Raw genomic sequence first — 27,322 nt, 5'->3', positions numbered from 1 at the left:
GCAAGGTGAGAGGACAAGAAAAGTAGAGGAGAAATGCCCTCTGCAACCCAAACCCACTACATCAAATAGCCTGGGAACCAGTTTTTAATCTTCATTAGTTAGAGCTGGCTGCAGCCTACTGTTTGCACAGTGTGTGGATTGAAATATTTTATGGATATTTATTGCTTTATGGATACAATAAAATAAATGTGATTAAGGGCGCAATGACACTTGAGTTCTGGTGAAGGAGGCTGGAATATTGGAGCCAGGGCTTTATCTGCACAAGGCTTTTTTAATGTTTCCCATTCTTCTGTTGAGAAGACAACATAAGAATGGATGGAAGGCGCCTGGGTGGCTCGGTCGGTTAAACCTCCAACTCTTGATTTCAGCTCAGGTCATGATCCCTGGGTCTTAGGATAGACCCCACCCCCCCACCCCCCACCATGGACTCGGTGCTGAACATGGAACCTGCTCTCTCTCTCTGCCCTTCCCCCACTGGTGTGCATGTGCTCTCTCTCTTGCTCTCTCTCGCTCAAAAAAAAAAAAAAGAAAAAGAATGGATGGATCGGGTTAAGCAGTTTTAAAAAGTCAAGATCTAAAAAAAGAAACAATGGTGTTCCAGAGTGGGTGGGAGGCAGAAATGAAGAGGCATTAATGGCTCAAAATACAAAAGCAGGCTATGCTGGGTATGCCTGGCCTCTTAAAGGAAACAGATGTGGCATCTGAAGCATAGAGGAGAATGAGATGGAAGAAATCTTGAGCATGCTAAGATATTATATTTCCAAAAAAGATTAGGGTAGAATGTTTCTTTCCCAGCAAAGGAAAGTTCTGGCGGAAGGAAATGTGAAGAATGTGGTTCTTACCTTGTGTTTCAAGGTAAGATGAGGCCAAGGGTCCACTGTAGATAGAAAAGGAGAAGTAAGAGATTCGGGGAATTAGCATTCACCCATGGAGGGAGTGGTGGTTTCCAGTAACTGTGGGCTATAGGAGAAGAACCACTTTTACTGAGAAAAATGCAAATTGGATTATGCAAATATTGACCATCAAGAACTGTTCCGGGTGGTGGGGCTGGAGGAGGGAGCGGGAAGGGATAATGCTACAAAAATGAATAAGATAAATGCCTTATATCTTCATTAAGGATTTTATGCACCAGTGTCGGAGAGTGCTATCAACCCCTCACTGTGTGACATGATGCAGAGTGGGACAAATTTAAAATGCACTCACTAAAATAGGAGTCTGGACCTTAAGTAAAGGAGTGGTGGGAGTCAAAACATGCCGGGGGGGGGGGTGGGGGGGTGGGGGGGGATGCACAGAGAGTCAGGGAGGACTTCACAAAGTGGCATTTCAGATGGATCCTGAAGAATGAAGATTGTGTGAAGGAAAGAATTCCAGACTTCATCACATGCCTTCTTAGCAAAGACTTGAATGCCGGAGACCCCAGGGCATTTTGGTTCAGGTGAAAAGATGAAAGTCTGGATGGCTGTGTGTTTCTCAACCAGTTTTCTGCCTCCATCCCATTTATATCCACGGTACAACAATCCCAAATGTCAACAGGCACCTGCCCTACTGAAGGGTCATATTGGAATTGTAGGATTGTGGACTCTTAAGGAGGGAAATGGTAGGATCAGGGCTGGGAGATGAATTAACCACAATGGAGACTGAAATCACGAAAATCAGCTTCGAAGTAATTATGGCTATCCAGGTAGAGACAATGAGGGCCTAAACTCACCATGCGTGTATAGAGGTAGAAATGACCAGGCTGCATTTATTTTTGCCTTCCTTGAACACCCACAACAGGCCAGACACTGTGTCTATTATTGGGGAGTACAAATATTGAACCCCAAGACCTACCACCCATTGCTTACAATCTGTGGGGCCAGTAACCCAGCACTAAACTATGTAGGGACCATGACAGAAGTAACGGAGGGACATTTAGAAGCACAGAGAAGAGGTGTTTAGTTGCATACGCTTTCAACAAAAGGCTTCTTGAGGTAAGTAGGCTTGAGCTAAGGCTTCAAAGATAAGTAAGAGCTCTCTAGGTGGAGGAGGAGGAGGCCAGGCAGGGGTGGGGAAAATGAGAGAGCATGTATAAAGATGTGACAGCACGAAACGGCATGTGACATAAGAGGAGGAGCAAATATCTTGTGCAAAAATTGAAAATAGTTGCTGTATATTGAACCAGGCACTATTTAGGAAACTAACATGTGTTACTGCATTTGATCACTGGGGTGTGCTTAGTGGGGGGTAGAAAGACAGCGGCCAAAGCCTGAACGAAGACTGTCCCGTCAAGGAGTTTGGACTTTAAATGGGAAAGTGCCGTAACTCAGATTTGTGTTTCAGAAAGATTATTTTGGTAGCAGAGTGAAAGATGGATAGAAGGGGCACAAATCAGGAAGGAGGCCAGCAAACTAGGCAAGAAAAAGAGCAGTCAGCATAAGCAGTCATGGGTCAGACCTGACGGAAGAAGGCACTTAGGAGGGGCCCAGGTTTCTGATCTGATGATTGTGGTTGATAGCGGTGCAATTCACAGGGTTGGCGAGTGAGGTAAGACCGGTTTGGGGCCCAGGAGTATGGCCAGCTGGAAATGGAAGATAATGGGTTCTGCTCTGTACCTACTGAGGAATTATCTGGGAGTGATTTCTAGGTAACAGGTGGATATGCAATCCTAGAGCTAAGTAGAGACAGAAGCCTCTGGAATTGGGAGTCATCCTCCTGTGCTGGTGGTTGAAGCCATGGGGGTGGGTCAGCATCATGTGAAGGGAGAGGGCCAAAGACAAAACCCTGGGCAGCGCTCACATTTCAAGCATGGGTGGAGGAAGAGGTGACATAGACGGAGGTTAAGGAGGAGTAATATGAGAGGCTGGGGTAAACCAGGAGAAAGAGGTGCCTGGAAGAGAAATGGTGTTTCAGACAAGGGAGTGCTCAGTGTCTCCTGGATTAGGTAAGAACCTGGAGACAAAAGAGAAGGCTGAGTGAAGACCTCCAATCTGTGAGACTTTAGCTAGCAGCTGCAAGGAAATGAAATATATTCATGTGCAGCGAATACCATGTACCCGCAAAAGTAAGAATGAGAAAGAAGAGGAAGAGAGGTTAATGGCCCAGGAGATAAGGCACTATGGGATAGGCAGAAGAAAATGCTGTTAGAACAAGACAATACTCTAAAAGAATTGCTATAAAATACCAAATGCACCATCAAGGTATTCCTATCCCCCTTCTGGAGGAAGTGGGGCTGGACAGGAGGTGGAGGAAGGAAGAATCAGAGCAAGAGTAACCACCACATTGCAGAATAAATAAATTATTGCAGAATAAATGGCGCAGTACTGAGATTAATGGGAATTTTGGAAGCCGATGCTTGAATGTAGTATCACTAATGGAAATGAAAATGGGCTAAGACCACAATAAAACTTGGAGGTGTGTTATATAAATATTTGAAAGTGGGTATACCATCACCCCAGAAAAAAAAATGGGATACATTTTCTTTTCAAGAATAAATCATGGCGGCTAAAATGACCAAAAGAGAAACGATGATGATGTACTTCCTGAAGAGAGCACACAACACAATCAATCAAGTGTCTACAATAAAAAAAAAAAAAAAAAAAAATGGAACCTCAATCAGCTCCCACCTCTAAATTCAGCCTTCAGTTTACAGAAAAGAGGGGGCAGAGGAACGTCTTATACAATAGCATGGAAATAAAATTAGCAAAACCCAGACAGTGGGAAACTCTACAGGATAAATAACCTGGTGTCTTCAACAAATAAATTGCAAAAAGAAAAGAAAAGGGGGGGGGGGGGGCTGTGGATTATGAGCCTGGAAATGTGTCAACCAAATGCAAGGGGTGGAATTTTTAGACCCTGGTTTCAAAAAAGCAGCTATGAAAACAGTGTTATAAACATTTCAGGAAATTTTGAACCCCAGTGGGATATTTTATGGCATTTAAGGAATTATTTCAACCGTTTTTAGTTGTAATTTTTTAGAAATCTTATCATTTAGAGATATAGCCTGAAATATTTATGGGTGAAATGATAATAGCATCTGGGATTTGCTTCAAAATAATCCAGTGAGGGTAGGACAGAAATATGTGTGTGTTATAAATGAGGCAAGATTGGCCCTGAGTTGATCATTGTTGAAACTGAATGTTGGGCTCATAAGGATTCAGTATACTACTCTCTGTATTTTGTGTATGCTTGAGAATTATCATAATGAAAGGTTTAAAAAAAATCAAAGAATAAATGTGAACATACCCACGGCCTTTCAGAACTGTGAAAGGGCTCCAACTTGAAGTGTTATTATTTCAAAATTGTCATTATTTCCTTTTGATGTTGAATCTCTACTGGTTTTTAATGTTCCTAATTAAAGAGCTTCCACCAATTCTTAAAAGTTAAAGATCGCTGCTGGCCACTGTCACACAATGAAACATGCAAGGGGAGGGGGGGTGGCGGTAGGGGTGTAGGGGGGATGGGAAGGGGGGGTGGGGTGGAGCAGTGACATGCGCAGGCATTTTAATGTGGTTGTTTTAGACACTACTTTTCTCCAGTTTGTCAGCACCCAAGGCTTCTGGGTGACAGCTAAAAGGGACAGCTAAGAGAAGCCAGAGAGGTCAGACTGACTCATTCAGGAAAGGTCGATTTTGGCTGTCTGCATTTCAACAGGGTCTCAATCAAGAAGGCAGTTGCTGTAGAGAGGGGTCTGCCATTGGCTCCAGAGGGCAGAGATGAACTCAGAATCGCAGAGTTTCTTAAGTTACGGACAGGAAGCAATTTTTATGTAGGGAGATTGGAGTCTCCAGCTAGATGCTCAGAGAATGCTGAAAGCAATAGGACTTCAGAAAGGAAGGTCAAGAGGATAAACCCACATTACAACAAAAAAGAATAGCCCCAAGATGAGGGAGCAAGTCTCCACAAGTGACACAACAAGTTTGTCACCAACAGTTCAAGAACAGAGAGCTGGCAATTGCCCTCAGTCCTACCTCGTGCTGGATAAGGCCCCCAGGTATGACAGGTGGCCAGGAAGAAGACCAGTTTGCCTGCCAAAGGAAGCTGATAGTCATGGCAGAAGGCTGGGCATGCTTTACATAACGCCTTTCACCTTATATATAAAATACACCAATTAGTGGCTTTTACTTTGGGTTATAATATTATTTCCATCAGAGTTGAAGAGTCCTGGGGTAAAGTGAGAAATTAATCCACAAACCCATTTTAGAAACCACTGTGGCCTACAGTATGCTTCTGAGTGTTCCATTTGCTGGAGAATCGTATTGATCCCTGGGAGAAAGAGTAATGGAGTAATAAGGACTTGAAGATAAGCAGGAAGGGCTGGATGCTTATACTGACAGCTGGACACAATGGGGCATGTACGGAATGGACATACTGTTCTCTTGGCCAGCTCCCAAACAGGAACGACAACTTATCCTGTAGCAGAAGAGAGGAAAGGTACCAAGGCATCAAGCCGATTGTGGGGAGGAAAGCTTAGGAGTGTGACATGATGTAGAAAGTCCCAAATGTCCAGCAGAACTTATTCCAAATCCCCCAAGAAGATAGCGGTTTGTAAAAGAGTAGACAGCCTAGTGGTCCGTTACAGGCACAGTAAGAAATCAGGAGAGTAAACCCACAATTTGAAGAGCCTAGGGGGAGTTGTAACACTGATGCATAAAACCTGACGCCTTCTTACTCTTCCCTCCTCTCCTGTCCCTCCTCCTTTCTCCATTTCAGTGAGGCAGTAGCAGGTATGGCAAAGAGGGCACCATACCAAGCCACTCTGCGAGAGCAGGTGGAAAAGGACCACACAGAAATGGGTACAGGTCTAACTCCTGCATCACACAGAAGTGGCAGCAGCTGCAGTAACTAAGTTACGCCATCAGGAAATGGAGTGGGGATAAGCAAATGTGGTTTACCGAAGAGGAGGTCAAACCCAACCAAAGAGAATTCGAGAATCATCTTGGTGTTCTAAAGGAAGGAGAAGACTTAGGGAAGCTGGTTCCTAGAATCCCTCATGGGAGAGCAAACAAGAACAGCTACTGATATTGACTGGTACATTTCTCCTTCAATATCCTCTCATGGAATGGGTGGTCACGGAGTCTTGGGGGTACATTTGAGTGACTAATTCTTTGAAACAGGATTATGATGTTGAATCCTATCTTATAGCAGAAATTGGAAGGTGGAGGTTCATAGTTTCTTCTAAGTACTTTGTCTGCAGTTAGGTGAACAGTGGTGTTTCGGACACCTCTGAGTTAGAACCACTAGACTTGTCATGGGAACAACTTCTCATGGGAACAGTGAGCCTTTTTTTTTTTTTTTTTTACTCAATAAAAAAAATTAAAAAAGGAAGTTTAAAAAAAATAGCTAAATAACCATTAAGGGACACTCCGAAGTAATGTGCAATTGCAAGAGAATTTAAGAAACAATGAACCTAATTACAAGGTTTTCTAAGGAGATGTTGTCTGAAAAGACACAGGCAGACTCATATACCTCCTTCCATATATACCCTCTCCATCCCTTTCTCCATCTGGAAATCTCCAGCTCTGTACATTGAACTGTTCTGTGATACTCCCTCCTTGTAATATGAAGCCACCAGATTTTTTGGGTCCTGGCAGTCTTAACTTTTCTTCCACCTCCTCCACAAGTAGTCAACTGGACCCTTCCTGCCCTGGTCCTTCAAAATATGGGAGTTGCCCCCTCGTGAGAGCTTTCTCTTTAGTTTTTCCTGAGGATAGAGAAATGGGCTGGAATTCAGTAGGGATTTTGTTTAGACTTTAGTCAAGACTTCTTGAACTAAGGTATGTGAACTGGGATGTATTACCAAAGACATTTTTTCTTTTCTTTTTTTTTTTTTTTGTTTGGTTAAAAATATACAGATTTATAATCTTTCCATATGCCTTCTTACAGGTGAGAGACAGGAGATGTATAAGGAAAAAATATTTCCCTTGCTCCCTAGACCGTCTATTCTCTGACATCTATAGTCCATCAGAATCCAGTGCTAAATGGCATGGGAGAGCCGAGAGCTGCATGTGATAGGAGAAGCTATCATTCAATAGAGTAACAGCCAGAGGACAGCATTTTGCTCTTCTCTTTGTCATCCTTTCTTGAACCCAGATGCAAGATCATTCCAAGGCACTATTAAAAATATGGGCCACGGGGCACCTGGGTGGCTCAGTCGGTTAAGCGTCCGACTTCAGCTCTGGTCGTGATCTCACAGTCCGTGAGTTCAAGCCTCGCGTCAGGCTCTGTGCTGACAGCTTGGAGCCTGGAGCCTGTTTCGGATTCTGTGTCTCCCTCTCTCTCTGCCCCTTCTGTGCTCACGCTCTGTCTCTCTCTCTGTCTCATAAATAAAAAACATTAAAAAAAATAAAAAAATAAAAATATGGGCCAAGATTATGGCAGCCTGGGAAGGCCTTATTTTGGACTTCAGCCATTTGACCTTGGATCACTCTGTTCATCCAGACTAGTCCTAAAGATTTTGTCAGCACTTTTGGCAACTTCAAGACGTTATTGCGCAGTTCAGCATGTATCCCTTGGTCCACTCAAGGTTGGGTGGGGTAAAAACAGCTCCTGTAGTTGCTGCATAGTCCTCCAAAGGTTTAGGCCAGATCCCAAGGTGAAAGTGCACCACGATGCCATGACCACATCTCACAGCTGCCCATCTCCATGGGCCTGCAGGCCACGTAAGCTTTTAGCTACCAGTATCCAGAGTTATTCGGTCTCATTATCTGACCAAAGTGTGGTTATATGCTGAAGGTTAATGTGAGTCCTTTGTAATCGCTGAGCTAACAACACAGAGCCATGGAAAGGGAAAGGAAAGAATTTGCACTCTGGGAAACAGAGAGACTATGTTCAAAGGCTAATTCTGCTTTCTTTCAAGCGTGTGAAGGTCACTCTGTGCAGGAAGCCTACCTGCCCTGAGGAATACATGAGACAATGCACGTAACACACTGGCCCAGTCGGCATGAGTCGGTATGCCCATCTACCTTAATTGTTGTTAAAATCATTGTGTGAAACAGGCCAGTTGGTTATAGTACATGCAAACAAGCTTCCAGGGAGTGTTTCTTGGCAGCTAATTTCTATTTTTTCCCCCTTCACATTCCAGCTCTCTACCCTTTTCCATCCTGTGCTCATTATTACCAATTAGAGTTTTCACCAACAATTTTCAAGCATGTGCTTCCTCCCTTAGATCGCAACTACAAATGAAGGCCTACCTAAGGTGACCTCTCTGTGTCTGCAATCATCCTCTCATGATTGCTTCTAAACAGCTATAAACTAGACCCTCTGTACAAGCAGCCTCCCTAAAAAGGAGCAAATGGCAGCTGAGCTGCGGATTTCCCCAGGAATGCTGGGGGAGGGGTAAAATAGAAGGCATTGAACTGGGAATGAGGAGACTTGGTCATGGTCCAAAATCTACCTCTTGGGGGTTGTGTGACCCCGAATCCATTCACCTCAGTTTATTCATTGGTAAATTAGAGCTAACAGTGCCCACTTGGCTTAGCTCACGGGGTCTCTCCCACAGGGCTGTTCCAAGGAACCAGGATAATAGTGTTGTTGCCAATGTGGCCGGCCTAGCAACTGGTGCCATGTGAGAGTGATTTCTGATGGTGCGTGGCTAAAGCCTTTATTACTTCTTTTAATTTAAAGCTTTGTCCTTATTTTTATGTGTATTAGAAAAATTATACAACTAGCACACCAAACGCATGCTTTCAACAGATATAATTTCTCAGGAAGAGTCTTAAGTGAAGAACAAGAGACAATACAAGTGTATATGTGTAACTGTGTGTGTAGGGGTGGGGTGGGTGGGTGCGTATAATGTGTAATTATGACAGAAAAGGAAGGTAGTGTCCTCATAAAATATTGGAGTCTGCAAAAACAGAATAAATAGAACAGCTGTCTAAAGATTTCAGGGAGCTCAACAAACGTGTCATTATTACTCCTCTGGAGGCCCCTGAGTTTCCTGGTCTACACAAGTCAACGAATGGTTGTCGATGCCTTCCATGTACCAGGCACTTCTCTGGTTTCTGAGGATATAACAATATACAAGGTAGGCAAAATTCCTCCCTCTTAGAGCCTGCATTCAGGTGGAGAAGCGTGTCTAAACGCACAAAATGGTTGTGCGGATCTGACCTGATGACGTAGAAAGAAAGCATTCGACCACTGCAAACACTCTATCAATGTCTGGTATTGTTGTAGTGAGATGCCAGAGGTAGGAATGAGGAATTGATTTGAGAATATCTAAAAAATGCCTGGCAGAACCCAGAGAAATGCTCTACTGTGGACAAATGTAAATTGTTTTTGTTTCTGTTGGGTTTTCCTCTGGGTTAAATTCCTGGAAAAAGTTTCCTAAAACTTTTGCACAGTGAAAGGGCTTATCTTAAATGCCTGCATTTGGCAATATGCACTCTCTAGAGGTAACAGGAAATGTGAATCTAATGAGTATCATACTAGAATGATGTATTTTAGTCTGCAAATAGTCAACCCAGCTTGAATTAATCTATCTGTAAAATTACTCTTCTGAATCAAATGCTCTTCTAAAATCCAAATATGTGAAAGTCTAATTTGTTTTCCTTCATTCCCTAATTTTAGAATTCTGTCCAAGAGAATTAGCCAATTTCCCTGGACTCGTTTTCTCTTTTTAAATCCCCAGAGTAACTTATTTCTTAACTGGGATTGGTTGCATTAAGTCTGCATTTATTGAATCTTCCTATCAATCCTCAAGTTGGCTACTTGACAACCTTTAAGGGGTCAGCTGCTCTTACATGGGAAATTACTGCCTCCGTGAACTTACTAAGTAATATCCTAGTAGCTTGAAAGAGTTAAAGTAAGTTTCTAAAGCCGCATAATTTCCCAACAAGGAATAGCTTATGTGCTGAGAGACTGTGTTGAAAAATGAATAGTAATGAACTCATGACCAAATAACCACGCAGCAAAGACTAAAACCGGAGTATGATATATGGAGAGGCTGCAGCATACAAAGGCCAGAATGTAAGAGGAAAGATGTATTAACCAGGCCTGCAAACAAGACAAGTCCATATAACTGTGGCTTTCAGGACCTCCGCAAATGAGTAACTGAAGATGAGGAATCATGACTCCTACGTTGTTGGGGTTTTTTTTAATTAATTTTTTTTCTCTTCTTTTTTGTAAATATAATTTATTGTCAAGTTGGCTAACATACACTGCTATCACATGCTTGCCTCTACAGGTCTGCCTCTAGTGTTGTTACTTGGGGTGACGGTCCCACTGTTCTGCTAAACAAGCTAATGGGCGAAGCAGGTCAATTGTGCTCGTGTTTACGGTCTTAGTTTTATTTATTTATTTATTTTTAATTTTTTTTTTCAACGTTTATCTATTTTTGGGACAGAGAGAGACAGAGCATGAACGGGGGAGGGGCAGAGAGAGAGGGAGACACAGAATCGGAAACAGGCTCCAGTCTCTGAGCCATCAGCCCAGAGCCTGACGCGGGGCTCGAACTCACGGACCGCGAGATCGTGACCTGGCTGAAGTCGGACGCTTAACCGACTACGCCACCCAGGCGCCCCTATGGTCTTAGTTTTAAAAGAAGAGAAGAAAAAGGAGCTTAAGGCTTTCTGTTTCGATTAAGTAGTCAGCAGATGAAACTATTTGCTAAACCTGGCTACCTGGTGTGAAATGCAAGGCTTATCAGTTTGAAACGTGACGTAGGAATAGAAAAATGATTCTTAAAACTGGATCTCCCAGAACTTAGAACCCAAAGGAATGTTGTCTCTTTTCAGCACATTCTCGTTGGGAGGTCATATACTTACTCTAATTGTGTTGTTTTCGTCTAAACATTTGGAACTCCTCTCGTGGAATTGTCTTCAGAGCCTGCAGAGCATTTTTCTGACAGTTCCACTCTGTGCCAAGTCTTCATCCTTTGGGGTGGGGTGGGGGATGGGAGCCAGGGCAAGGGAGTGGATTTAATGATTTCTGGAAAGAGCAGAAAGTCATCCAGAGGCCAATCTGGTAAATGGCGTGAGTATAACCATTTGGGGTTAAAAAAAAATGGTGTCTATAAAGTGCGGAGCCTAGCTCCATCGTTTGGCCTGTGAGCTGACTCTGGAGGCAGTCCTCAAAGAGACCTTTCCAAGCAGCTTTGGTCAGGGACTGGCATTCTTTGAAAAAATGTATAGGGTCTCCTAAAATGGCTCCTTTGCAATAACACCTCACCCACTTTCTTCTAGAAAACGAAGAGTGCTTGTTTCACAAATTGGCATGGTCATGGGTAGGGAAGAGCCATCATTTACTAAGGATCTAGAATCAAGATAAAGACTTAGGTAAACATTTGTCAGTAACACGGGGGAAAGAAAAGAATTTGCTGTGAATGTGTTGGCTGTTCTTTTCTCTTGGACCTCAGTTAGGATTCGGCCCTACTCTGTGTGTTTACCATGTGTGTCCTAACATAAGTCAATGTCAAATATGAGACCCTTTTCCATTTTCCAAGTCAGTCCGCCCCCTCTCTCCACTGAAAGTTTGAGAGGTATAGCAAAAAACACCAACCCTTTACTTATAATTACTTAATTTATTAATTTAGTCATGTATACTTTTAAAATCACTTTATGGACTTACAAAATTGATATAGGAATAGCATTTTCTATATAGTTTATATTTCACATAAAGAAATATTACTATAGTCCTATTTTTGTCACTTTCACATTTCAGTTTATCCCAAGTAACAGCATCTAGCATCAGGATAGTTGTTTTCTCCTTCCTGCCGTTGCATATTCTCAACATCCACTATGTGGCCACTTACTGTAATACTGTAAAAAGTGATATTTAAAAGGCTTGTTCACATTAACATCCACTCTTGCAAATGTGAGGCCATTCACCTAAGTGAAAGAATAATTAAATATGTATTAAAGTTCACAGATTTCACTTCTAAACATCTGAATCTTGCATTGATTGAGGGTGTTTGGAGATAATGTATCTTCCCTGAAAAGAACTGTGTTATTCAAAATAAAATAATGATACGAACACCCTATTGTAGGAGACTCTGAATATGAAATGGTTCCCTCTTCTCACAAGGAGTGATTTTGGGGGAAACCTTGCCTGGCATTTGAGTATACATACACACAGTGTTAATGATTTGTTTTCTGTTACCCACAGACATGACCATCTCTCTGAGTTGTCATTTCTATTGAAAGGGTTAAAACAGATTACAGGCAGAATTCAGAGTTCACAAGAAGAAATGTGATAGAATGACAGTATAACAGACAGCGAACAGAAGATGTTTGATTTTCTTTTGGCATATAGGAGAGGGGAAATACAGTGCGAGTGTTTGCCCCTAGAGATGGGAGCATGTGTACTGGATTACAAAGCAAATACCAAAAAGCTCTACATTTTTGCATTTGAAGAAATAATAGAAAGTAGCTGAAGGAGAGAGGAAGGGGAAAAGTCAACAAGAAGGGCAAGACTCTGTTTAATTAAATAATAATGCTGTTTATACCAAGACATCATCGAGATTCTGGCTTTGGACTCTCAAGATTTGGGTTCTTGTAAACCATCCTGTTTTGATGCCAACTCCCATGTAAACTCTCACTATATTTGACGTTATGGCTGAAACCGATGTTCTAATCCTGGCCGTGCCTTGCAAGGTCGCCGTTCTCATGTGTTCATAATGGTCCATGGTATTGACACCTCTGCGGGGACAGCAGTGGTCCATCAAAACGAAAGTCTTCCTGCTGTTGGCTGCAGCTTGCTAGTGTTCACATGTGATTTGGGAGACCAAGAAATTAAGGCATTCTTCTGGAGGATGGGTGGAGAGCCCTGGTTTTAAATGTCTCTTCCTTTTCTACATTGCAGGGTCTCAGAATGATGGCCTTCAAGGTACAATGCACAGCTTGCTGGCTTACTACACCCTGATCCGTAATAATCTGCTTTGTAACTTCCTCTTACTGATCCCATAGGTGCTTTTCCTCCTAGTTTTGGACAGTCACTGGCCTGATTTGGAAATTGCAATAAGTCCTTTAAAAAAGCTGATGTGATAGTCTTTTCTGTTTTCTGTATTTGCTGTTCCTTCTACAATGTCCCACTGCCCAGAAATATTGACAACCATATGGATTTAATCATAAATTCCTCTTGGACCCAGAAAAATGAGTTTATATATATCTTCTCGAGGAAGCCGGGAGAGGCAAGAGAGGTAGTGGACAAAACTGATGCAGTGTGAGTTGACCTGGCGTCTCATTTCTGTTCTCCCCCTTCTCTCTGGACTACGGGGATATCACATCCCTCTGGTCACCTGGTCCCATAGTTATGAAACAAGCGTTGACTCAGTCACCTATCAGATTTTGTCAAGGTCTAATAATCCGTATCTCCAAATAACAGTGGTTGCCAGGTATGGGGCACTTGCTTGAAAGCAGACACCCTGCAGAGATGTGCATGGTTTAGCTGTTTCAATCTACTGCTTTGACCTCGCAGATAGGGACTGTTACTTACAGGTAAAGAAACTGAGGCTTAAAAAGTTAAGTGAGTGTCCTGGGGAAGACACCTTCTCTTTGGCTGGATCCTAGCTAATGGGTTAATTCTTTTCTGAAGAAGCCAGACAGACAGTTCAGAACACCAAGTAACAGATCAGCCAGAAGGATTTTTCAACCCACCTTTTGGTTCTTTTCCTTTCTTTGCTTTGCCTTTCTTAGGCCTCCGGTGGGCAGAATTGAGTTATTAAAACTCTTCTCTTCATGACCCATTACCAACATCAGTCCAGGTGAGGCTGCTCTTACTATTTTCATATTTCCCCCCTCCATCTGAAGTATCCCTTCCTTCCTTCTATGTGCACTCGCTGTACTGTGTCTCTATTTTTGCAGTCCCCCTTCCCTGTGTTTATCTAGACATGTATATCCTTGAAAACTAATGTTATTATGCATCAGTGTTTTTGATTTTCATAATTGCCATCAAGATTCAATTCTCATCTTTTTTCATTCTTTCTTTACTCAACAGTTTGAGATTCGTCAATGTTGTTAGGTGAAAATCTTGTTCACTGTGTCTAATGGTTACATAGGATTCCATCATATTATACCACACATTTTCTTTATAGATTTCCCTTATCAATGGGTATTTAGGTTGGCTCCAACTCCTTGCTACCACAAACAATCTGGCATGAGCGCCCTCTAATATATCTTTGTCCACACTTAAAATGAGATTTTTTTTGAATTATATATGCAGGAATAGGATTTATGGGTCATCGTGTGTACGCATCTTACTTTCACGAAGCATTGCTGGTTGCTTTCTAGAAAGGCTGCATTGCTTTGTACTTCCTCCAGTGCTGTATGAGGATTACTGTTTTTCCACATGCTTACCAGCGCTAGTTATCTTCTGGCTTTCTAATTTTTGCCAATCTCTGTGTATTAAGTGGTATATCACTTTCACATTAATTTACATCAATTGGATTGCTAGTGAGGTAGTACATTCTTCATATAATTTTTAGCCACTTGGGGTTCCCTCCTGTGATTTGACTATTTATATCTTTGCCCATGTTGTTTTGTTTTGTTTTGTTTTTCCTTACTGTGGTTCCTAACTTTGCTGGTGTTTATGGTTATGACTCTTTAATTTGTCTTATTTTCTCTTAGTGTGGGTTATTCTCCCCATTTTCTCTGCTTTGAACTTCATTTTTTAAAATTTTTTAGATGTTTATTTATTTTTGAGAGAGAGGGGAGAGCTAGTGGGGGAGAGACAGAGAGAGAGAGAGGGACACACAGAATCCGAAGTAGCTCCAGGCTCTGAGTGGTCAGCACAGAGGCTGACACGGGGCTTGAACCCACGAACCGCAAGATCATGACCTGAGTCAAAGTCAGTCGCCTAACCGACTGAGCCGCCCAGGCGCCCCTAATTTCATTGTCAATATTGACTTAACTGAATTACAAGAGTTTCTTTCCACATCTTGACATTTAATTATGTGTGGGTTTTAGCTGTTGTCATTCTCCAAGTCTGTCACTTCTGTTAGCTTTATCAACAAAGGTTTTCTTCATTTCCTTCAATATGTCCTCATACCTGATTTATCTTCTTTTTGGTTTTACCTTAACCCTTTGAAAATTCTTATTTTTCCACGTAAATTTTAGAATCCATTTTTTTATTTTAAAATTTTTTCTGGGATTTTTATTGTAGTTGCATTGAATTTAGAGATTGATCAAGGGAGAATTAACTCTATGTGATGTTACAGCAAGCTGTTAATATACATGATATTTAATGTTCCATTTATTTAGGTTTTCTGGTACATATGTGCTTTAATAGTTTAAATTTTATTCTCTATAAAGCTCTGTGTTTTCTTTGGTTGATGTCTATATGCTTTATAGTTTTTTGTTGCTACTATGAGTGGGATTTTATATTCTATTATATTTTCTGTGGATTATTGCTTGTTTATATGAACACTGTTAATTTTGTGTGTGTGTGTATTGTGTGTGTGTATGTATATGTGTGTGTATATATATATATATATATATATATATATATATATATATATGAAATAAACTTGCTGAACTCCCTTTTAATTATAACTGTTTACTTTTCTTAGGTTTTCTAAGCATTTGATCATGGTATTACAATTGTAAATAGTAACAATTTGGTCTCCTTCCTTCCTGGTCTTACTTAATGCATTGACCAGGACTTCCTGAACTCTGTTAAAGAGTAGCGGTAACACCAAGGCATTCATGTCTTGTTCCTAACTTAAAAGGAAATTGCATCTAAAATTTTTTAATTAAATTTGATGATTGCAATAGATCATTAGTAGAAAGCCTTTATCAAGTTAAAGAAGTTCCCCTCTATTCCTCGTTTTCTAAGAGTTTATTTTAAAAACTTAGATGTTGAATTTTATCCAGTGTTTTTACTTTTTTTCTTTTTAGATTTTATTTATTTTTAATAGTCTCTATACCCAACGTGGGGCTGAACTCACAACCCCAAGATCAAGAGTCGCATGCTCTGGGAATGCAAAGTAGTGCAGCTACTGTGGAAAAGAGTATGGAAGTTTCTCAAAAAATTAAAAATACAACTACCCTATGACCCAGCAATTACACTACTAGGTATTTATCCAGAGGATGAAAAAATGCTGATTCGAAGGGGCACATGAACCCCAATGTTTATAACAGCACTATTGACAATAGCCAAAGTATGGAAAGAGCCCAAATGTCCATTGACTAATGAATGGATAAAGAAGATGTAGTGTGTGTGTGTGTAATGGAATATTACTCAGTGACCAAAAAGAATGAAATCTTGCCATTTGCAACAATGTGGTTGAAACTAGAATGCATTATGCTAAACAAATCCAGTCAGTCAGAGAAGTGCAAATATCATATGATTTCACCCCATGTGGAACTTAAGAAACAAAACAAATGAACATAGGAGAAGGGAAGGAAAAATAAGATAAAAACAGAGAGGGAGACAAACCATAAGACACTCTTAAATACAGAGAACAAGCTGAGGGTTGCTGGAGAGGAGGTGGGTTGGGGGGATGGGCTAAATGGGTGATGGGCATTAAAAAGAGCACGTGTTGGGATGAGCACTGGATGTTATATGTAAGTGATGAATCACTAAATTCTACTCCTGAAATCATTATTACACTATATGTTAACTAACTTGGATTTAAGTTAAAACATAAATGAATTTTAAAAAAGTCACATTCTCTACTGACTGAGCCAGCAAAGCACCCCGATCCAATGCTTTTTCTGCATTTGTTGAGCTAATCACGTGATTTTTCTCCTTTACTCAGTCAACGTGATGAATTATTTTAATAGTTTTACATTTTCTCTTCCTGAACCATTTTTCTTTAATGGGCCCTATTTGACCATACTTTATGTTTTAAATAAATTATTGAATCCTGATAGCTGGTATTTTAATTGGGATTTTTGTGCTCATGTTCATGAGTGAAACCGATCTATAGTTTGTCTTCTTGAACTGGACTTGGTGTCAAGACTAGACGAGCCTCACAAAATGAGTTTGACCCTTTCCCTTTGAGTCTTATTTGTGCAACAGCTTGCTGAAAACAGGGAGATTCACCGCGAAACAGCCCTTCTCCCGGTTTCCCCATAGGAATAAAGGGCAACCCGTTATCAGAACAAAAGCACTGACTCTGATGTCTCTCTTTCTTTCACACTCATTCACTTTCTGAATAAATCATACTGCCTGCACCTTTACAGTCCATCTCCAATCCAGCCATCTCTCCCCTCTACCACTTCCACTCTCGTCTACGAAATAACGATCACGTCTGGATGGTGCGCAACCTTGTGTTTGGGACTCCTGTGTTTGCTTTCACCTCTTTATAGTTCATCTCATAATAGCCAGCATCTATTTACAGCATCAATCAGATCATGTGACCCTGTTAGCATCATCGCCTATCCATCCCATTGGTGAAGGAGGAGTTCCCACCTTGGGCCGCTGGTGTGGCTAATGGCTCCAACACAGGATACCCAACACTGGACAGATGAGACTGACAACAGTTTATTAGTCACTGCACACTCACAGTCTGGGGAAGCACGCTGCCTGGCATGCATGGCCTGCCTGGTGGTTGCACCAGAAACAGAGTGAACAACCACGGGTGGTGGGAGGCAGGCTTTGTAGTATCAAGGCTGTGACGCCCCTGATTCCCACAGGAGGATGTGATTGGTTGAATAATTTACGGATAAGCAAGAACTGCACCTTGTCCATGATGAGCCAGTTGTTTGGCTAGGGCATCTATTCCACAGAAGCAGGACGGGGAGGGGAACTCATGGATGGCCATTTCAGGCCTCCCTAGTATCCCCCAGCTGTCAATGGAACACATAACACTGGACTTTATTTTTAGGCGTGACACCACAAGCTTCCTTGTCAAAACTTTACAATGGCACCTACAAGGCCCTCCGTGGTCTGACATCTGGCTACCTCTCTGGCCTTATTTCCTACCCTTTCCCTCCTTTGTGTGCTCTATTCAAGCCACACTGACTTGCCTGTTCTTACTCCAACCCATCAAACGTGTTTTCACCTCAGGCCTTAGTCCCTTGCTTTTCGTCCACTTGAACATTCTTCCCCCAAATGTCTTCATGACTTTCTTTTTTCCATTTTCTTTGGATCTCTACTCACTTTCTCAGTGTAGAATAAAAAGCATTATTTTGCATGCTTCCATGCTTTATATAAATGCGACTATATTTTGCTTTTCTTCTTCATTCTTAACATTTTGAAATTCATCCAGGTTGCTACATTTATCTATGTATCATTCATTTTATCTACTGTATTTATTCCATTTGGCAAGGCCAGCAGCATTGATTCATTTCATCTCCTATGGATGGACGTTTAAGTTGCTCCCAGGTTTTTCTCTATCACAGACGATGCTTCAGTGACTAGCCTTGTCAGGTCTCCTTGTGAACCCGGATGAGATTTTTCTTTAGGGTATGTATGAAAATACAGAATTGTTGATCAAAGGGTACCAGGAACTTGTTGGGAGTTGGTCTCAGAAGTGGAACTGGGAGAGTCATATGCAGTCTTCCTCTGGTTAAAAGTGTAGAAACTACTAGAAGAGCTGAAAGCCCTGAGACCTAGAAAAGACACTGACTTAAGTAAGTGCTGACAGTTGTCCCCCGGTTCACAGAGGAGCTTCTACTGTCTGTGAGATGAGTCATTGCTCTTGGATACTGTCACTAAGGGCCACCCTCCGTGAAGCATCTGTTACCGCTGACTGAACTGTGGCAAGATGCTCCCGTTGGCAGGAGTGACTACTATGGCAAATTGTTAGGCTGGGGGTTCTTAACTCTTAGAGATGTTGGACTTTCTCCCTCAGCCTTAGTGAGTCACTCTTTACCTACAGAGAAGAATAGAGAGAATTGGTCTTTGTCAATAATCGTTACCAAATTGAGAGAATAACAGTTTCCCATGGGAATCCTTGGTAAGCATCAGATGCCTAGAAACTATGGAAAGAAACTCAAAACATCTTCAGAGCTCTTGAATTAGAGCCCAACTTTCAGATTTCTGATGGAGGGTGTGGCCCAGGAAAAAATGCCTTTATTGGCATGTGCATCTATTTACTTTCTCCTCTAGTCCTTATTATTATTTTTTTTTTATTCTCTTCCTTCCTCTCCCCCTTATCCTCTTTCTCTTTCTCATTTTCTTGGTCTCTTGTATATGTGTAAGATTTGTTAGTAGTATTTTAAGACCCTACTTAGCCTCTGTGGTGTTCATGTTTTGACACCCGAGAACAGAGGAAATGTTTAATACAATGAGTAACAGTAAAGGGTTCAGAAGAAAACTGTGACTACTGAGCAGCCCCACCCTGGAACTTGTTCTTTGGCCTGACCATATGAGCCAGTCCTTGGTGTGGCTCTCTTGGGTGCATTATAGGAGTCGTGCTTCCCCTCCAAGATGTCATCATGAAGACCCCTGGGTCCGAAGAACCTCAGAGGACTGGGAAGATGGCTATGATGGCATATTTTTTTCAAGTTTACTTATTTTTGAGAGAGAGCAAGTGAGTGAGAGAGAGAATCCCAAGCAAGCTCTGAACTGCCAGCACAGAGCCCAATGTGGGGCTCAAACCCATGAACCACGAGATCATGACCCCAGCAGAAATCAAGAGTTGGACACCAGCCAGGACTAGACTGAGCCAGCCAGGTGCCCCTTTAATGGCCTACTTTTGATCCCAGAAACAGAGATGAGTTGATTGTTTTTTTTATATGCAACACCATGATGCATGGACACCCAGTTCCCTCAGAAACAAGAGCCAAAGGCAAGACAGAGTGAAGGCTAAAACATTCGATTGAAAGTCAGGAGATTTGAGTCCTAATTCTGACTCTGCCACTATCTAGTTGGTGACCTTTGGCCAATTACCTAACCCTCTGGGCTTAGTTACCTTATTTAAAACATGAGGGTTTGGAGGTAGATGATATGTGATTTTTATCAAAATTTCCTAAGCACTCAAATTTTTTAAGCACCTGTTCAGAGGATACAATCTACTTCTAAGCAACTACCACATACAATCTAAAGTGCATTTTAGTTCTAAAATGTCTTGAAATTGGAAAGGATTTCTTTTTTCTATGTCCAGGTTCACTTGAGTTGTGATCATTTGAGATCCTGAGTGGTTTTACAGATGCCATGTTCCTAAGGGGGTCACATGATTTCTCAGCCCAAATTTATGCCTGGGCAGATTGGAGGATCTCTACTGTTTTCTCATTATGCAATTACCTCTGGGGGACACAGTCTTCTTGAAGTTATATCAGTTCTGTCTTACCATGATCACTCTATTTCTCAGTCCTTTTATCTATGACTCAGGGGGAGTGGGTCCCAGACCCACCATATTGCACCTATTTGGGAACATATAATCTACTTCCAAGCTTAACAGTGGGAAGCATTGTTTCAATTAAATATTTCCCAACAGTAAGGACTTAAGTCTACTTCTATGGCTTCCCAGGGGGCATTTTCCATGAAATTGAAAGGAACATTCTTTTAAAGAGATTGGCAAAGGCGGGCATCTCTTATTAACCATTGTGAGAACAACTTGCTTCTTGAATATGGCTGCCATATTTTTGCCCAAAGCACCAAATTCTCTTATTACTTTCCTACCCAAAAATTGTCATCAGCCCTATTGCCTATAGAATTCAAGCTTGTTTACTTACTTTTTTTTAATGTTTATTTACTTATTTATTTTGAGAGAGACAAAGCACAAGCAGGGGAGGGGCAGGGAGAGGAAGAGAGAGAATCCCAAGCAGGCTTTGCACTGTCAGTGCAGAGCCTGACGCAGGGCTTGAACTCACGAACCTCAAGACGAACCTCAAGATCATGACCTGAGCCACAACCAAGAGTCTGAGGCTCAACTAACTGAGCCACCGGGGCACCCCAACTTACTTTTTTTTTTTAAGGAAGACTTCTGTTCTGTGGCCCCATATTACCTCTCTGTCATTATTTCCCGTTGTTTCAGCCTGCCCTACCCACCTCCTCTAGTCTCAAGCTTGTTTGCACCCCCAGGGAATGAGGAGAGGGAAAAACTTGATTGACTAGCTACTATGTGCTAATAACTGTCATGGGTATTTTCCCATTTGTTGTTTGATTTCATAGCTGAAGAAATTAAGGATCAAAGAGTTTGTATACATTGCCCAACTCAAAAATAGAAAAGCTGGAGTTGTTCCCAAGGGCTATTCCACTTTGAGTCCATAGTTATTTTGCCTAACACCTGCCTCTCATCCAGGGGTCCCACATCCCAACCTGCTAATCAGGAGAGTTGTTGTGGGAATTGTTCCTGACAGACCTCCCCAGTATCTGCTCCTCTGGCCCTTCTAGTCACTTGTGTAAATACCTAAATCGCCGAATTACTTTCTTTTACCCTATGTAACTAGAGAGACCAAATCCTGACTAATACAACCTATTATCAGGGAATATTTTTTTATATAAATATTAGTATCAAATTATTTTAGAGCTTAAACTTATTTTATTTACTGTTATTTTTTTAAGTAGGCTTCATGCCCAGCACAGAACTGAATGCAGGGCTTGAACTCATGACCCGGAGATCAAGACCTCAGCCAAAATCAAGAATTGGATGCTTAACCGACTGAGCCACCTGGATGCCCCTTTAAAAAAAATTTTAAAGTAATCAAACCCAATGCTGGGCTTGAACCTATAACCCCAAGATCAAGAATCCCACACTCTACTGACTGAGTCAGCCAGGCACCCTAAAAGCTTAAACTTCTTTTAACTTTGCCTCTTTGTTTTACTGATGCGGAGACTGAAGCCCAGAGAGGTAAAGAGAATTATCCAAAATCATATAGTTAGTGACAAAGTTAAAACGGTGTCTTTGCCCCAAAACAAGGGACCTAATGGCAGACTGACAGAAGTATTTTAGAATTTTAGAGGTTTTTACCCTGAATCCCAATCTTGAACAACACTCACTAACTCTATCTCTGTAGAGAAATCACTTCATTGCTTTGTTTCTCAGTTTGTAAAACGGGAATGATCATTACCTTTTGCCCCATTATGGTGAATATTGGAGATTTCACATGTAAAATGCCTAGTACAGTATCTGTCTCATTATGTATGCTCAATAAATGGTTAAGTGCGTTATTCTCTATTGTCCAGAATCAGCAAGGCCAAACTTCTGCACATTGAGGACCAACTGGAAAATGTCCAACAAAGACAAGCACCTTTCACTCTTCCTCCCACCTAAACTCCAGAATATTCAACAAACACTCTGAAAGCAAATGGACCAAGACTAATGAACTCCAAATCTGATCGCAACAATTCATTTAGTATTGCACACGGCAAAGAGTAAAAGAGTTTCTAATTAAATAAAGAGTCATGAGTTTTGCTCCATAGCACATCTAGTGCAAAGTTCAGGAGGGCATAAAAACATTACATTTTTCTTTCTTTTTTTTTTTAAATTAAAAAAAAAATTTTTTTTTAATTTATTTTTGAGAGAGAGCGAGAAAGTGCACAAGCAGGGGAGGGGCAACAGAGAGGGAAACACAGAACCCGAAGCAGGCTCCAGGCTCTGAGCTGTCAGCACAGAGCCCGGTGCAGGACGTGGCTCAAACTTGCGAAGCGCGAGATCATGACCTGAGCCGAAGCTGGCTGCCCAACTAACTGAGCCACCCAGGTGCCCCACATTTTTCTTATTCTTCCTGAAGAAAAGTTCAGCTTACTGTTATACTTTGAAGCCATGTCATTTTTTCCTCAATTCCTTTTTTTGTAGGAGGGAAGGTGGGGTAATAAAAATCTGTTTTTCAAATGCACATGGGATAGTGATAACAGTATTATTTGTATTTTCAGTGGATATTGAGAGGCATGCAAAAGGCGTTGTGAAATTTATAATCACATCACATTTTTTCATCTCTAAATGTCAGGGAGGTTGAAGAGTTCTAGAATGTCAAAGGTTCTAAGTCATGCAGAGCTCACACGCTTAGGATGCAGACACTCACCTGCTGCTATGCTCTCCCTGCGCATTGATTGACTTCGCTTATAGATGGTATCTGTGCAGGGAGATATGCATGTGAGCGGCAGGGCATCCAAAAGAGGCATCTCTCTTGAAGGTGACTGGTTGATGTGCATGGCAGGGAATGGGTGAACACGGCTGGAAATCTCGACTGAAAGTGATGTCTTTTGCTCCAGTGTTTATAATGTTGTATAGTACTTGGGTCTCAACAGAAAACAGAGTACATTAAGGGCAATATTTGAAGAGCGTGAAAAAGGGAACTACTTGTAGAGGTGTGGAGAGGGGGTCAGAAGGGACAGTGAGGCACCAAGGGGCTGCAACAGTGAGTGGCATCGCCACCCCTAGGCTTGAAGGGGCAAGACAGAAGGCGGAGTTACTGGGACCTAGTAAGAGCTATAAGGTGGGAGAGGAACTGTTTGATAGGAGGAATTTGACCGTCAGTGGTTTGACCCTTAATGTACTCTGTTTTCTGTTGAGACCCCAAGTACTACACTGTCAGGAGTTAGGGAAGTCAAAAATGCCCTGACCCCACTCTCTCCCACCCTCTGATCTCCTACCAGTGCCCTCCAATGACTAAACCCAAGAGAAGAAGCCCACTGATGCAAACCTTACAGGCCAACCTCCGTGGGATGTCGGGGAGTGGAGATGGCTAGAAATGGGTTTGGAGGTGCCAGTGGAAGAGAATTCTGCGCGGCCAGTCGGTGAGTGCAGAGAAAAACACAAAAACATTTTTTCTTTCGGTTTTTTCTGCACTGCAATGGCTCTATGATTAATTCACCCTTACTGATGAAAAAAAGTATCTACTATATCCCTTTCCCAGATCGTATTCGATATGGCAGTTGGAAGGTTAAACTCAATGCTCTGAAAGAGCCGAATGCTCTCAAATGGGAGGATGTTTAAGTTTAAGCCAAAGTAAGATCCCTAAGGCTTGATATATTCGATAGTCTTCTGAATACGTCAGAAATTTAAGGGGCCCATTAAGTCGCACTCCTGTTCCTTGCTCAACATAGACATAGGAATGGGGCGGATCAAGATTTTTAAGTCACCTTTAGTATTGATAAGGCCTATATTAGAAGACAAACTTTGGTAGCAAGGCCAAATGGGTTCCCAAAGAGTGCTGCAGAATATAATTCCCCCACCCAGTCATAGGCAAGGCAGGAAAACTTCAGGTCTTGCCCACAGAGGCAAAGTCTTTACTGCTGAACTCTTGAGCAGGTGAAAATAAGTGCTTCATGCATATGGACAGATCCCAGATGAGGAGACATGAGGGCTGAGGTGACTTCCTTAGCTGCTTCTCCCCAGTTCAGAGGATAAATCTGTCCTCATCCCAGGCTGGGAAGAGTTCCAACAACACTTAAAACATATGCAAACAGACAAACCAAAACAACAACAACAACAGACAAACCGGACTGAGCCCTGGTGCATCCACCCATTGTCCCCTTTTGGATGGCAGGACCCATGGTGGGAGCCATCTATGGGAAAAGAGGATCCAGTTGTCTCTCAAGGAATGCATTGGTGCCCAAACCCAACTTCTGGGACTGGGAGCCCTCGTTGGAGCTGTTGACACTGATCTGCACAGCTTCTTGCGGGAGACCAGGTCCGCGTCTCCCTGCTCCCCCCAGAACCTCTGTACCCCTACGCTGTGGGGAGAACGCAGGAGGACCGGGCTCCATCCCCGCTCTGTCCTCCAGGTGGCAGAAGCACTATCCGGACTGTCTGGTGCCTGGGGCAGCCTCAGGCCAAGCCAAAGATAACATTGTGTCCGTGCACAGGAACACACTGTGCTTTTTTAGGTTCCCAGGAAACCAAATCGCGGTGAAGGTCAACAGTGTTCTTAGACCACGGGTAGCTCACATTTCGGGTTAAGAAGAACAAATATGAGGCCCCAGGACTTCCTGCCATCAAGGGCTCAAGAGCCCCCTCTTAGATCCCCTCGGATCCTCTGCTAACCAGGTACTTTCAAGCCCTGTTTACTCAGCGCAGACCTCCTTGAGCACCATAACTGAAGCACTCAGTGTAGAAAGCTGCTCCAGTGGATCTGGAGAGAGAATTAAGGAGTTGCAAAGAGCTTCCTGCCCTGACCCCATTGGCTCTCTTCCTTGGGGTATCCTCCCTCCCCACCAGGCCCATCCTAGGATAGTGGGACAGAACGCAACCCTCTCACCCCACGGTCAGCAACTGGAGCCACATGTATGCCATTGCCTCCTTGATATTTCTTCCCGGGTGTCTCACAGGCACACATCCCACCTGCATCCCAAGCCTCTTCCCCGTCTATGTAAAGGCAGACCCGCCCAGCCAGATGTGCAAGCCGGAAAGGAGTCACTCCTGCTAGCTCAGCCTACATCTGAGTCATTGCCAACCCATTTCCATGCTGCCCCCTAATTATCTCTTGAGCCCCCGCTACCATCCTGCTTAGCGCCACCACCATCTCTTGTCCTACGCTTGTGCCTGCATTCCCTCCCACCCTGTCTCCGGGTCAGATCTGCACTGCGGTTGGAATGGTTTCTTTTCTTCAGAATGCAAAACTTGTCATGTCACTTCTCCCCTTTAAAGTCTTCTGATAGCCTCCTCTTGCTCCTGGGACAGAAATCAAGACTCTAAAGGGGCTCCCTAGACCTTAATCTTGCCCTTGCTGCATCTCTGGCCTCTTGTCTGGCTCTGGTCTGCTTGGCCTCCCTCTGTATTCCAGTCTCCCAGACACCATTTCCCCTGCCACCAAAGGGCTTCTCCAGCATCTCCTGTGGAAGTCCTGTTTTTCCCCTCGGCTATGTGTCTCGTAGGCAGGGTGATGCCAATAGGGTGGGCTTTGGTGCCCAAAGGACTTACCTCTGGAATTGCTCCACGAAGACCCCGCTGACTTTCCCAGAGACATTTCATGGACTTAACTACTTTAACTACTTTAGGAAGTCTCCTCCCCCAAACTGCCAAGGCCACCTCCCTTTGGGGGAATTTGATGGAGCTAAGGAGGGTTCTCCTGGTTCTTACTCTGCTTGGGGAAGAGTGCAGACTGAGGTCCGTAATGTGAACCAGAAACTCTTGGCTTTCTCTCACTCTGTCTCTGCCCTTCTCTCTTTTTCTCCCTCTCTTTTCTTTTCTTTCTTTCCTTATTTTTTTTTTTTTTTAAACTCTTCAACCAACCCCACTGCTAAGGCATTTTTTCCTGTCAGGGGAAATGCAAACCAAACCCCCTGCTTAGGAGCTGGCTGTGAGAAACCAGGTCGGCATGACCGAGTGGTCCCTGGGCCAGCACGCCAAGCCCACAGAACTGAGGAGACTTGGTCTGATGCACACTATTTTGTAGAAAGGTATCTGTTTGTGCCTTTCGGAGTACATAGGTCTCCCATAGTGTGTGTGTATCCATAGCATGTGTTTGCATATGTAATGTGTGTATGCACATGCACACATGTGTACGTGTGTGTGTGTGTGTGTGTGTGTGTGTGTGTTGGGGGTCTGGGTAGGGACTCGCCCTGTCTTCCACAGACAGCCTTTCTCCCTTCTCCAGCTGCCGAGGTCTCTGTAAGAGATCCTGGGTAGTTAGTGACCATCTTTCCTGGGGTGGCCATGGGAACGCACCTTGTGGACCTCCAACTACGGGGAGCAAAATTGACCCTCACTGCTGTGACCTGAGGTCCGGCTCCTGTTTGCCCTGAGGTCGTTCTTCAGGTTAGTCCTAGCCAACAACTGTAGACAGCAGGGAAACCAAGGCAGGCCTGTGCCTGGGTGACACAGGACTCCTCTGATAGCTGATACCTTTTCACTCAAGGCCCCCCCTGCGCACCTGGCTGAACCTTTGAAGACTGCAGGGTAATCTAGGAGTGTCCATCCAAGCCGCTTGCCCCCTTTGCTCTATTTGGGTCAAACTTGCATTGCCACTCTCAGCTATGCCAACGCCCTATACACAGTGTCTCACAGTCATCTCCCTTTTTGCATCCTGGCATGTTTTATCCCACTTTAGCATCTGCTTCTTGGATAATCCAGAGTAACACATCCTTTTACCCATCTCCTCTGGAAGAGCAGCCCATTGAGTTACAGCAAATTCTTCCTCTGTGTTTCTGTAGGCTGTCTAGACCTTGAAACAAGAAAGGCTGAAAAACGCTAAAAACGACTTATAAAGAGTGCATAGACATTTAGGTGGACCACATATGCTGCATTTTTTATGTAAACTAGACAATGGCATGTTTCTAAAAATGCTCTTGGAAAGGAGTGAAACAGCTCAGTGTGCTGGGGTCCATAGGCAGTCCTTAGTCCCCCTGACTTTCTTCTTGACTTTGAGAAGCATTTATATAGTGACAAATCCATCAGTGACTGCAGCAAGGTCAAAGTTTTGGGCATGGAGAGCAGGGCCACCTTAGCATTTAATTCCAGGCTCTGAATACTCTTGGTCTTGTGGATAGAGACAGAAGCCAAAAGGGAAGGCTGCATATTCCAAATGGAAGGGAGGAAGCCAGTGAGGGAGCGAACAAAGCATCTCTTCTGAAGTGG

General features: G+C 42.9%; 1 long non-coding RNA gene across 4 annotated transcripts in view; it reads left to right on the top strand.

Annotated features, from left to right (window-relative positions):
* LOC147584079 (uncharacterized) overlaps nucleotides 1-22,677 on the top strand; it is a 155,880-nt gene extending 133,203 nt beyond the window's left edge. The window contains exon 5 of one of the 4 annotated variants that reach the window (XR_015240849.1): nucleotides 21,988-22,677. This is a non-coding gene — a long non-coding RNA (uncharacterized LOC147584079). The remainder of the gene's footprint in view (nucleotides 1-21,987) is intronic. The other 3 variants (XR_015240855.1, XR_015240852.1, XR_015240854.1) reach the window with 3 other exon arrangements.
* The last annotated feature ends 4,645 nt before the right edge of the window (nucleotides 22,678-27,322 follow it).

The sequence above is a fragment of the Puma concolor genome, chromosome A1 (genome assembly GCF_028749965.1).
Source record: "Puma concolor isolate L17-30 chromosome A1, mPumCon1.1.hap2, whole genome shotgun sequence".
In the NCBI taxonomy this organism is placed as follows: Eukaryota; Metazoa; Chordata; class Mammalia; order Carnivora; family Felidae; genus Puma; species Puma concolor.
This window is presented reverse-complemented; position numbering and strand designations above follow the sequence as displayed.